The following is a 12,332-nucleotide window of genomic DNA, read 5'->3' as shown; positions in this document are numbered from 1 at the left end:
GACATTATTGGTAACTATCTGGCCATACAGAATCACAACAACACATGGCCTTCTGCCCCATTGAAGCGTGTGCATCGTTTTTGTGATGTTCGAACCCGTCTATATGATGTAATAATAATAACACATGATTTTGATGTGCCCTTGCATGAAACACGAAGACGAAGCAAATATGATTTGTTTGCCTTGAATTTTTTTTACAATTGCGACTTCAATGAGCAGCATGAAAACTGATTTTAAAAAGAGTCCAGCTTTTTTGTAGGACCAAGCTCAGGCTGTTGAATGACAATACTGCTCCCTTCTGGAGCAGCACATACACTGCAACTATAACACCAGAGTTAAGGTTTGATTCAGGCATAATGATATGGCTAATATATCTGTTACATGGCAATATTCTGTCACAAATGACTAATATGTGTGTTAATTGTAAGTTGCTTTGGTTCTATCGTGTTTTAAATGAGCATGCTAACCTTTGAGCGGTGTGTTTCCTGCAGGCCAGTAGTGTGTTGGGTTGAGGCAGGCTGTAGATGGTGATGTGACCTTCTGAAGTGGAGGCAGCCAGGAGACGCAGTCTGGGCATGTGAGGGGTCTGACGGAGAGGGAGGAGAGAGAGTGAATTGTTTCTTCTTTTGCTCAGTGTCTTGTAGTTTTCTTTCACAGTCATGTCGAGGCTTAGCTGACTCCATCATGCAGTGCCAAACAGGTATTAATGATGTGGGTAACATGTCCCTGCGTCTGTGTGCTTCTGTTCCTACCTTCCTGTTAGTTGTGAGCAGCTCCCAGGCTCCTCCTGGGCACCACTTCACATTCCACACAAAGCCTTTATCCTGGGCAATACCAAGGCCAACATTGGAGTGGACTGGGGAGAGAATAGGGATGGAGGCAGAGAGATGGGGGGGAAATAGCCCAGAGAAAAGGGAGAGAAAGACCAAGAAGATAGTAGAGGCAGATGGAGAAAGAGAGTAATTCAAGAGAACTGGGAGAGAAAAAGAGACATAATGATATTACACCGATCCCCTATTACCTGTCTGGTTCCTACCTGGGGTTGTACTGGAGTTGTCCCAAATCAGGGTATGTTCAACCTGTACTGGTAGTCCAGGTTTCTGTAGCAGTAGATGGCAGCGTACTGGCTGAAAGGGGTGGCCCACACCGGAACTCCCATATAGAACAGCATGTCCCAGCGCTCAGGGTGGGCGGGAAGGCACTCAAACCTGGAAAGTAAACATCAGTTAGATACACCAAGACCTTGGTGTTGCTAGCACCTCACTATTACAAATTGAGCTACACAGGACCTACCTCTTCAGTCTGTGCAGAGGAGTCGACTCTCTGAAGACGGTGAAGGCTGTAGACACCATCTCCTGCGACAGGTACTTCTCAGCCACACTGGGAGGGGAAACGCATACCAAACATTTGATGTATTCTTGGGTAACTTGATATTTCATGAGTTAGATTCAGATTTATTTTTCCAGAAGATCAAGTATAATGTAATAATCAAATGTGTATTGATATTTCTTCCTGTCCGACAAGCAATGCCAAGCCTTCTCTGAAGATATCCACTTAGCAAAGACCCATTCAATGCGGTGTTCATCACGGCTGCAAATGACAGTCAGAAAGAGCCAGGACCAAATACAAAGTATGTATATAAACCCTGGATTGCTGATGCTACGTATTGGCCATTGAGAGGCTTTGAAGCCATTGGTTGGCCATATTGGCACACCTCAGTAGGAGCAATCCTCCATAGGAATGAATGGAATTATACAGTATTTCAATTCAATGTTGCAAGGACCTAAGTACATGTATTTAAGTTTTTTGTTGCTGAAGTGGGGAAGTATCATTATCCATCTCTAAAAATGATACTTTAAGCTCACATAATATAATTTAAAAGTATGTGTTGATATTTCTAATCGAATAATTGTGGCATTAATAAATGCATTTCTATAAGTTTCAAAATATTTTTTACAATGGTGAGAGAGTGCCAAGATGGAAGCACGGAGGCTTCGACACAGCACCCCTATCAATCATCTAGATTATAAATGATTGCCAAAGTATATGAATAATGTAAATACATTGAGCACCCCCTAGTGGCAGTGAGCAATAAAACCCACTTCTACACTGAGTGTACAAAACATTAGGATCACCTTCCTAATATTGAGTTGCACCCGCTTTTGCCCTCAGAGCAGCCTCAATTCGTCAGGGCATGGACTCTACAAGGTGTCGAAAGCAGGGATTCTTAAAAAAAATAAAATGTAACCCCTCTTCGGAGGAGGACAAATATCTTTTCCGTTTTTTTTTTACAGCTTTTCTGCTACATATACATACATTTTACATATAATCTCAGCAAAAAAAGATCCAAAAAGATCCTCCGATCCAAAGGTCCCGGTCGTGCTCAATGGGATTGAGATCCGGGCTCTTCGCTGGCCATGGCAGAACACTGACATTCCTGTCTTGCAGGAAATCACGCACAGAACGAGCAGTATGGCTGGTGGCATTGTCATGCTGGAGGGTCATGTCAGGATGAGCCTGCAGGAAGGATACCACATGAGGGAGGAGGATGTCTTCCCTGTAACGCACAGCGTTGAGATTGCCTGCAATGACATCAAGCTCAGTCCGATGATGCTGTGACACACCACCCCAGACCATGACGGACCCTGCACCTCCAAATCGATCCCGCTCCAGAGTACAGGCCTTGGTGTAACGCTCATTCCTTCGACAGTAAATGCAAATCCGACCAAGAGCACTTTTTGTCAGTCCTGTCTGGTCCAGCGACGGTGGGTTTGTGCCCATAGACGACGTTGTTGCCGGTGATGTCTGGTGAGGACCTGCCTTATAACAGGCCTACAAGCCCTCAGTCAAGCCTCTCTCAGCCTATTGCAGACAGTCTGAGCACTGATGGAGGGATTGTGCATTCCTGGTGTAACTCGGCAGTTGTTGTTGCCATCCTGTACCTGTCTGTAACGGCCGTCGAAGGGAGTAGACCAAGGCGCAGCGTGTTGAGTGCTCATCATGTATTTATTGTACTGAGAACACATAAACAAAGAAACAAAACGACAGCCAAACAGTTCTGTCAGGTAAGCAACACTAAACAGAAATTAACCACCCACAAAACCCAAAGGAAAACAGGCTGCCTAAGTATGGCCCCCAATCAGAGACAACGATATACAGCTGTCCCAGATTGAGAACCATACCCGGCCAAAACAAAGAAATACAAAACATAGAAAAAAGAACATAGAATGCCCACCCTAGTCACACCCTGGCCTAACCAAAATAGAGAATAAAACCCTCTCTATGGCCAGGGCGTGACACTGTCCTGCAGGTGTGATGTTTGGATGTAACGATCCTGTGTTGGAGTTGTTACACATGGTCTGCCACTGCGAGGACGATCAGCTGTCCGTCCTGTCTCCCTGTAGCACTGTCTTAGGTGTCTCACAGTACGGACATTGCAATTTTTTGCCCTGGCCACATCTGCAGTCCTCATGCCTCCTTGCAGCATGCCTAAGGCACGTTCACGCAGATGAGCAGGGACCCTGGGCATCTTTCTTTTGGTGTTTCTCAGAGTCAGTAGAAAGGCCTCTTTAGGGTCCTAAGTTTTCATAACTGTGACCTTAACTGTTCCCCAGGTGCATGTTCATTAATTGTTTATGGTTCATTGAACAAGCATGGGAAACAGTGTTTAAACCCTTTACAATGAAGATCTGTGGATTTTTACGAATTATCTTTGAAAGACAGGGTCCTTTTTTTGCTCAGTTTACATTTTACATATACATTTTGCATACACATTTTGCATACATGGTACTTTCATATAAAGCAGTCACATAACAATACATTACTAAACATAAGCTCTTTAATCCCAACCCTCAGCCACTCTCAGCCCATCCCACCTATCACCATAGACCACCCTTGTTAGTTTTCCATGTGACATATATTTTTTGTGCTGTGATGTTTTACATACCTTTTGAACCTTTCTAATCGTATAGTATCCACAGATTGTGAGCTAAAGATGAAAACCTTTCCTACCAATATTATTATATGATGTATTGACCGACTATGGCTTTCCAAATCGCCCAACACTGCTATTTGTAAGGTTCATTTTAAGTGCATGTTGTGATTTCTTAACCAACCCTGAACCTGTGACCAGAAAGAAGCTACATAGGGGCAATACCAAAATAAATGATCTATTGATTCTTTCTCTTCACAGAAAAATCTACAAGTGTCGTTTTTTGTACCAGTTCATAAACCATATGCCATGGAATCGGTACATCGAAAATCTCTTCCCATTTATTTTGCAACCTGTATGGCGCAGCTGTCAACATTTTTGTCCTCAAACAAAACTGGTATATTTTTCCATTTATGCCAGTTCCTTTCAGAAAATGTTCATCTTTAATATATGGCAAGTTCCCTACCTTCTTCCTTTTCCACTTGTGGTAGTGAAGCAATCAGTTGGTTGTAAATTTGGATTAAGGAGATATTCCCATATATTTTCAATTGCTGCATGTGACAACTCCTCAGTTTCTATTCATAATATCAGTAATAAATATAATACAAATTTTAAACATATTTTCTATGGAGAATTTTTAAAATTAAATTAGTATATTTTAGTTTATCCATAACATCTGTTGTAATATTTCTTCTATATTTTCTGGAGGATAAAACTGAAATTGTAACCAGCTTTGTATGGCTTGTTGAAGAAAGGGTGATACTTTAAACAAAATTTCATTTTCAATTAGTCGGTAATGAGAAGTTGTAATCTGTATAAAGGCAAAAGGGCAATTTTTGAATAAAGGATGAGACTTTCTTAATAATCTACTGGAGAACCATTTTGGGTTTAAGTATAACTTATGTATGAGCGAAGCTTTTAGTGAGAGATTTAAAGCTTTAATATTTAATTATTTTAGCCCCCATTATATTTAAGTTTAAGTTTGTCTGGCTTAGCATACAAAATAATATATTTTTGGCTCATATGATTTAAAAAAGGAGTAATTTGGAGTAGGCAGTGCCATTAGTAAGTAAACTGTGATAGGACCAAAGAGTTAATCAATGTGATTTTTCCATAAATAGACAAGTATTTACCTCTCCATGGTTGCATAATCGTATGTATTTTTGCAAATTTTCTATTGAAATTAATTGTGGAATACTAATTTATATTTTTTGAGATGTGAATACGAAGATGTCTACTTCACCATCCACCCATCTTATTAGTAAACTACAAGGTAGTGTAAACACTGTATTTTTTAACGATCCAATACGTAGTATGGTACACTTGTCATAATTAGGTTTTAATCCAGAGAGGCTAGAAAAGTGATCAAGATATTCAATGAAACTGTGCAGGGATCCAGATTGCGGACTAGTCATCGGCATACATTCACACTTTTGTTTTTATCCCCTGGATTTCTAACCACTTGATGTTCTGGTTGGATCTAATTTTAATAGCTAGCATTTCAATGGCCATAATAAACAGATATAGAGACAACGGACAGCCTTGTTTCACTCCTCTTAAAAGCTCAGTACTTTCTGAGAAGTAACCATTATTTACTATTTTACATCTGGGGTTGCTGTACATAACTTTAACTCATTGTATAAGAGATTTACCAAAATTAAAGTAATCCAGGCATTTATATATACATTCTAGTCGTACTTTATCAAACGCCTTTTCAAAATCTGCTATGAAGACCAAGCCTGGTATCGTCGATATTTCATAATGTTCAATTGTTTCAAGTAGTTGTCGTATATTATCTCCAATATATCATCCATGTAAAAAAACTGTCTGATCAGGATGAACAATATCTGGTAAAACCTTTTATGTTCCATGTGCTATGCATTTCGCCAGGATTTTCACATCACAACATTGAAGTGTTAGAGGCCTCCAGTTTTTTAATTGGACTGGATCTTTATACTTACCACCTGGGTCCTGTTTTAGTAGTAATGAAATCAGACCTTCTTGTTGTGTACCTGAACGTCTACCATTTGAATAAGAGTAATTAAAACATGCTAATAAAGGATATTTGAGTACATCAAAAAAGGTCTGATATACCTCTACTGGTATACCATCAAGCCCTGGTGTTTTTCCAGACTGGAAAGATTTTATTGCCTCAAAAAGTTCCTCTTCTGTAAGTTGGCCTTCATACAGGTCTTTCTGTACATTTGTTAATTTTACATTATTATTATTATTATTATTATTATTATTATTATTATTATTATTATTATTATTATGAAATAAATCCTTACAGTTAACATCATTCAGTGGAAATGGAGGAGACTGAAAAGAAAACATATGCTTAAAATATTTAGCTTCCTCTTTCAACATTTTATTTGGTGAATCATCGATAACTCCATCATTTGTTACGAGTTTCTGTATATTCTTTTTGGTAGAATTTCTATGTTGAAGATTCAAGTAAAATGTTCTGTATTTTTCACCATTTTCCATCCAATTCGCTTTATTTTTGTAATACATTACACTTCGTTCCTGAATAAGTTTCCATTACCATGTACCTGCGCTGTTACTTCCTTTATTTCATTTATTAGTCTAATCTCTTTTGACCTAAACTGCTTTTGTTTTAATGTTGAGTATTGTATTGAATGGCCTCTAAAAGTACATTTAAAAGTGTCCCATACAATAAGGGGAACTGCTGTACCTATGTTGTGCAAAAATAAGTCAATTCTGAATTCTTTGGCTTAGTTAAGAACAAATTGTCATCCAATAGGCTTTGATTACATTTACAATATCCCTGTCCACATGGAAATTCTGTAAGAGTTAAATGGAGGCCAATTAGATGGTGGTTCATTCGCATTCAGTCTCCTAAAACTTTGATGCCAGCAAGAACGATACTAGGAAGTAATTAAGCCATGTATATCTCACTAGGTCAGGGTTTTTCAACCTCCATATATCCACCACTTCTAATGTAGCCATGATCTTTGTGATCTAAACACCATGGGAACACACAGCTGTCATACCGCTCAGGAAGGAGATGCGTTCTGTCTCCTAGAGATGAACGTACTTTGGTGCGAAAACTGCAAATCAATCCCAGAACAACAGCAAAGGACCTTGTGAAGATGCTGGAGGAAATAGGTACAAAAGTATCTATATCCACAGTAAAATGAGTCCCTATATCGACATAACCTGAAAGGTCGCTCAGCAAGGGCGAAGCCATAAAAAAGCCAGACTACGGTTTGCAACTGCACATGGGGACAAAGATCGTACTTTTTGGAGAAATGTCCTCTGGTCTGATGAAACAAAAATAGAACTGTTTGGCCATAATGACTATCGTTATGTTTGGAGGAAAAAGGGGGATGTTTGCAAGCCGAAGAACACCATCTAAACCGTGAAGCACGGGGGTAGCAGCATCATGTTGTGGGGGTGCCTTGCTGCAGGAGGGACTGGTGCACTTCACAAAATAGATGGCATCATGAGGGAAAAAAATGATGTGGATACATTGAAGTAACATCTCAAGACATCATTCGGGAAGATAAAGCTTGGTCGCAAATCGGTCTTCCAAATGGACAACGACACCAAGCATACTTCCAAGGTTGTGGCAAAATGGCTTAAGGAGAACAAAGTCAAGGTATTGGAGTGGCCATCACAAAGCCCTGACCTCAATCCTATAGAGAATTTGTGGGCAGAATTGAAAAAGCGTGTGCGAGCAAGGAGGCCTACAAACCTGACTCAGTTACACCAGCTCTGTCAGGAGGAATGAGCCAAAATTCACCCAAGTTATTGTGGGAAACTTGTGGAAGGCTACCCGAAACATTTGACCCAAGTTAAACAATTTAAAGGCAATGCTACCAAATACTAATTGAGTGTATGTGTCACGTCCTGACCAGTAATAGGGGTTATTTGTATTGTAGTTTGGTCAGGACGTGGCAGAGGGTATTTGTTTTATGTGGTTCGGGGTGGTGGTTTGCTTAGAAGGGTGTTTGATTTATTATTTCTGGGTTATGTTCTTTGTTTTTTGTATTTCTATGTTCTCTCTAGTTTAGTATTTCTATGTTAGGTAATTGGGTGTTGGACTCTCAATTGGAGGCAGGTGTTTGTAGTTGCCTTTGATTGAGAGTCCTATATATAGGTATGTGTTTTGTTTGTGTTTTTGTGGGAGATTGTTCTGTGTATAGCCTTGTGCCTTACCAGACTGTTATTCGTCGTTGTGTCTTTTTGTGTGCGTGTTTAGTTTGGTTTTTCCTTCTTTGTCCTATTAATAAAGAAGATGAGTGCACATTTCCCTGCTGCGTCTTGGTCCGCTTTTCCGACGACAACCGTTACAGTATGTAAACTTCTGACCCACTGGGAATGTGATGAAAGAAATAAAAGCTTAAATAATTCTGACATACTATTATTCTGACATTTCACATTTTTTAAATAAAGTGGTGATCCTAACTGACCTAAGACAGGGAATTTTTACTAGGATTGAATGTCAGGAATTGTGAAAAACTGAGTATAAATGTATTTGGCTAAGGTGTATGTATACTTCTGACTTCAACTGTATTTCTCCCAGTCCTTTTTCCACCCAACCGCATCTATATTTGTAGAGTGAGTTTCCTGTAAACAATAGATAGTATATTCTTCATCTTTTAGCCATGTAAAAATTTATATTTTTTTTATGATCTGCTAAGCCATTACAATTATAACTGTTTATAGTTAGTATTTCCCCACTTACCATAATGATACCCACGTTTCAATTATACTTACCACAACCAATGTTTGTAAACTTAGCATTAAAAAGCACCATGATGATTAAGTGTCCATATAGTGGTGCCATAATAATTTGCACTGTTAAGCATTCTGTGGCTGCAACATTGTAACCCTCCAATTGTCCTAATAGTCCACCTCCAATTGTCCTAAACCTCCCCCTATATCTAGGTCTGTTGTCACTAAGACCATCAGACCATCTCCCTGACTCATGACACACATCTTTGCATCCTAAGGCAAACCCTTGGCCGCCAATTGGCATTGGCCAGAGGGAAATATGGGCAGTCACATGATAACATAATTATCTATGATTATGCTTACGAGAACTAATCCAAATAACATGGAAAACTGTCAATTTTTAAAAAATAGTAACAATAATAGATTATATTAATAGAAATAATAACAGCACAATCTTATAAATGCATGATCATATTTAGAAAGTCATAGCAAGGCTATAAGCATGTCAGCCCAGCCTGCTCAGTTCATTGGATTCAAAGAGAAAACCTAAATATATCGCAAGACCAGTCCTTTTTTAAAAGTCCATTAGATGCAAGACATATTTCATGTAGTCCTCATATCCTGTTGTATTCTTAAAAAAAGAAGGAAAAAGGAACATCGATTCTAACGCCGCTAATGACTGCAAGTAAAGATTTTTCTTAGGCATCACACTGCCCATAAAGGAATACCCAAGTTTAACTTACATGATACACATGGGAAACAGTTGCGCATGAAAAACCTAGCAGCACTACAGTTCTTGACAGTAACCGTTGCGCCTGGCACCTACTACCATACCCCTTTCAACGGCACGTACATTTTTTGTCTTGCCCATTCACCCTCTGAATGGCACACATACACAATCCATGTCTCAATTATCTAAATACTTAACAATCCTTCTTTAAACTGTGTCCTCCCCTTCATCTACACTGGTTGGATTTAACAGCGGACATCAATAAGGGCTCATAGCTTTCAGGAGGATTCACCTGGTCAGTCTATGTCATGGAAAGAGCAGATGTTTCTAATGTTTTGTACACTCAGTGTATATTTAGGTGAGCCACTTACAACTTCTTGGTGGTTTTGGTGCACATCCAGATGGGTCCCATCATGTTGTTGGTCAGTCCATTGGCAGCCTTACCATGGTATCAGGTTTGACTTGAATGAGTGATAAAAAAATAAGACAAGTCAGCCAAAAGTCCATATTTAGCTTGTCATTTGTCTCAGAGACTGGACATTGATAAGATGGCGCCAACAGAGAGGGCTGTCTCGCTTCTAGTCCTTAGGAAACTTTGCAGTATTTAGTTTTTCTATGTATTATTTCTTACATTATTAGCCCAGAAAATCTTAAGCGTTATTACATACAGCTGGCAAAAACTATTGGATATCAAAGCAACGTTAACTTACCAGCACCTTGACCAAGAATACGACTTTCCCGAATCGGATCCTTTGTCCGCACCATCCAGGGCATTTGAACTGATCCCAGAGGCCGGCCCAAAACAACGCTGCCAGACAAGAGGAAGACAGAGCGGTCTTCTGGTCAGACTTCGGAGGCGTGCACACCACCCACCGCTTCAGAGTATATTACTCGCTAATGTCCAGTCCCTAGATAACAAGGTCGACAAAATTAGGGCAAGGGTTGTTTTCCAGAGAGACATCAGGGATTGTAACATACTCTGTTTCACGGAAACATGGCTCTCTCAGGATATACTGTCAGAGTCAGTAAAGCTACCTGGATTCTCAGTGCATCTCCCCGACAGGAATAAACATCTCTCCGGGAAGAAGAAGGGCGGGGGTGTATGTTTCATGATTAACGACTCATGGTGTAACTGTAACAACATACAGGAACTCAAGTCCTTTTGTACACCTGACCTAGAATTTAACAAAGCAAATTTGAGAACAAGGCTACCTAAATTCTATCAGCACTCGTGCTGGAAATACGCTGGACCACAGTTACTCTAACTTCCGCGATGCATACAAGGCCCCCCCACCCTCTTTCGGCAAATCTGACCATGACTCCATTTTGCTCCTCCCTTCCTATAGGCAGAACCTCAAACAGGATGTACCCATGCTAAGGACTATTCAATGCTGGTCTGACCAATCGGAATCCACACTTCAAGATGGTTTTGATCACGCTGACTGGGAAATGTTCCGGATAGCCTCAGAGAATAATATTGACGTATACGCTGATTCGGTGAGTGAGTTTATAAGGAAATGTATAGGATATGTTGTACCCACTGTGACTATGAAAACCTACCCTAACCAGAAACCGTGGACAGATTGTGGCATTCGCGCAAAACTGAAAGCGCGAACCATCGCATTTAACCATGGAAAGGAGACTGGGAATATGGCCGAATACAAACAGTATACTTATTCCCTCCGCAAGGCAATCAAACAAGCACAATGTGAGTATAGAGACAAAGTGGAGTTGCAATTCAACAGCTCAGACACAAGACGTATGTGGCAGGGTCAACAGTCAATCATGTACTACAAAAGGAAAACCAGCCACGTCATGGACACCGACATCTTGCTTCCAGACAAACTAAACACCTTCTTTGCCCGCTTTGAGGATAATACAGTGCCACCGACGCGGCCCACTACCAAGGACTGTGGGCTCTCCTTCTCTATGGCCAATGTGGGTAAGACTTGGGTAACCCTCGCAAGGCTGCCAGTCCACACGGCATCCCTAGCCGCCTCCTCAGAGCATGCGCAGACCAGCTGGCTGGTGTGTTTACGGACATATTCAATCTCTCCCTATCCCAGTCTGCTGTCCCGACATGCTTCAAGATGGTCACCATTGTTCCTGTACCCAAGAAGGTAACTGAACTAAATGATTATCGCCCCGTAGCACTCACTTCTGTCATCATGAAGTGCTCTGAGACTAGTGAAAGATCATATCACCACCAGGATCAGATTACAGTTGGTCTGCTCTACAGAACCCTCTCTCCACCACAGAGGGGAAGAGGGGTGAAGTTGGCCGTTTTATGAAGGTCGTAAATATCTTTAAGAAACTTTCTCTTCCTTGTCATGCAATATTGAGGGAAAGAAACCTCTGTAGAACAAAGGAAGTCCTCCCGCCAAAAACTCCAACATCAACAGATTTGGGAATGAAACAACATTTCCCTTCGTCCAAACAGCTTGAGTGGTTTAAAGAACAATTGTCAGATCAGTTGTGTTTTGGGATCCCATGAAGGACAGTATAACAACATAACTGTATCTCTGAATGTGTATATTTCCCAGTGATCAGGGCCACACCCAAATGTTGGGAACTGATATGATATGTAATGTGATGTTAGCCTTCTAAATGACATAATTGTTTTTCATATGAAGGTTTAACCAAGTCAGTGGCCACGCCCACATGAACACAGACATTTCGAAAAAAGGAGGGGACGTCCCTTTTCCCGAGTGCTTAAAGAGCATAGCTTAAATAGCACTCATGACAAAATGTACATTTAGTCAAGAAAACGCAGGGACGGTAGTCCCCACGTTGAAATGGCTACGACTCTATAGACCAGAGAGCATGGAGCTGGTTAAGAAGACTACACATTCACAGTCTGCAGCTGTATTTTTTTGTTTTTTTACCTTTATTTAACTAGGCAAGTCAGTTAAGAACAAATTCTTATTTTCAATGACGGCCTAGGAACAGTGGGTTAACTGCCTGTTCAGG

Source organism: Salmo salar, chromosome 15 (assembly GCF_965601325.2).
Source record: "Salmo salar chromosome 15, fSalSal1, whole genome shotgun sequence".
In the NCBI taxonomy this organism is placed as follows: Eukaryota; Metazoa; Chordata; class Actinopteri; order Salmoniformes; family Salmonidae; genus Salmo; species Salmo salar.
The sequence above is the reverse complement of the archived record's forward strand: the minus strand, read 5'-3'. Positions refer to the sequence as shown.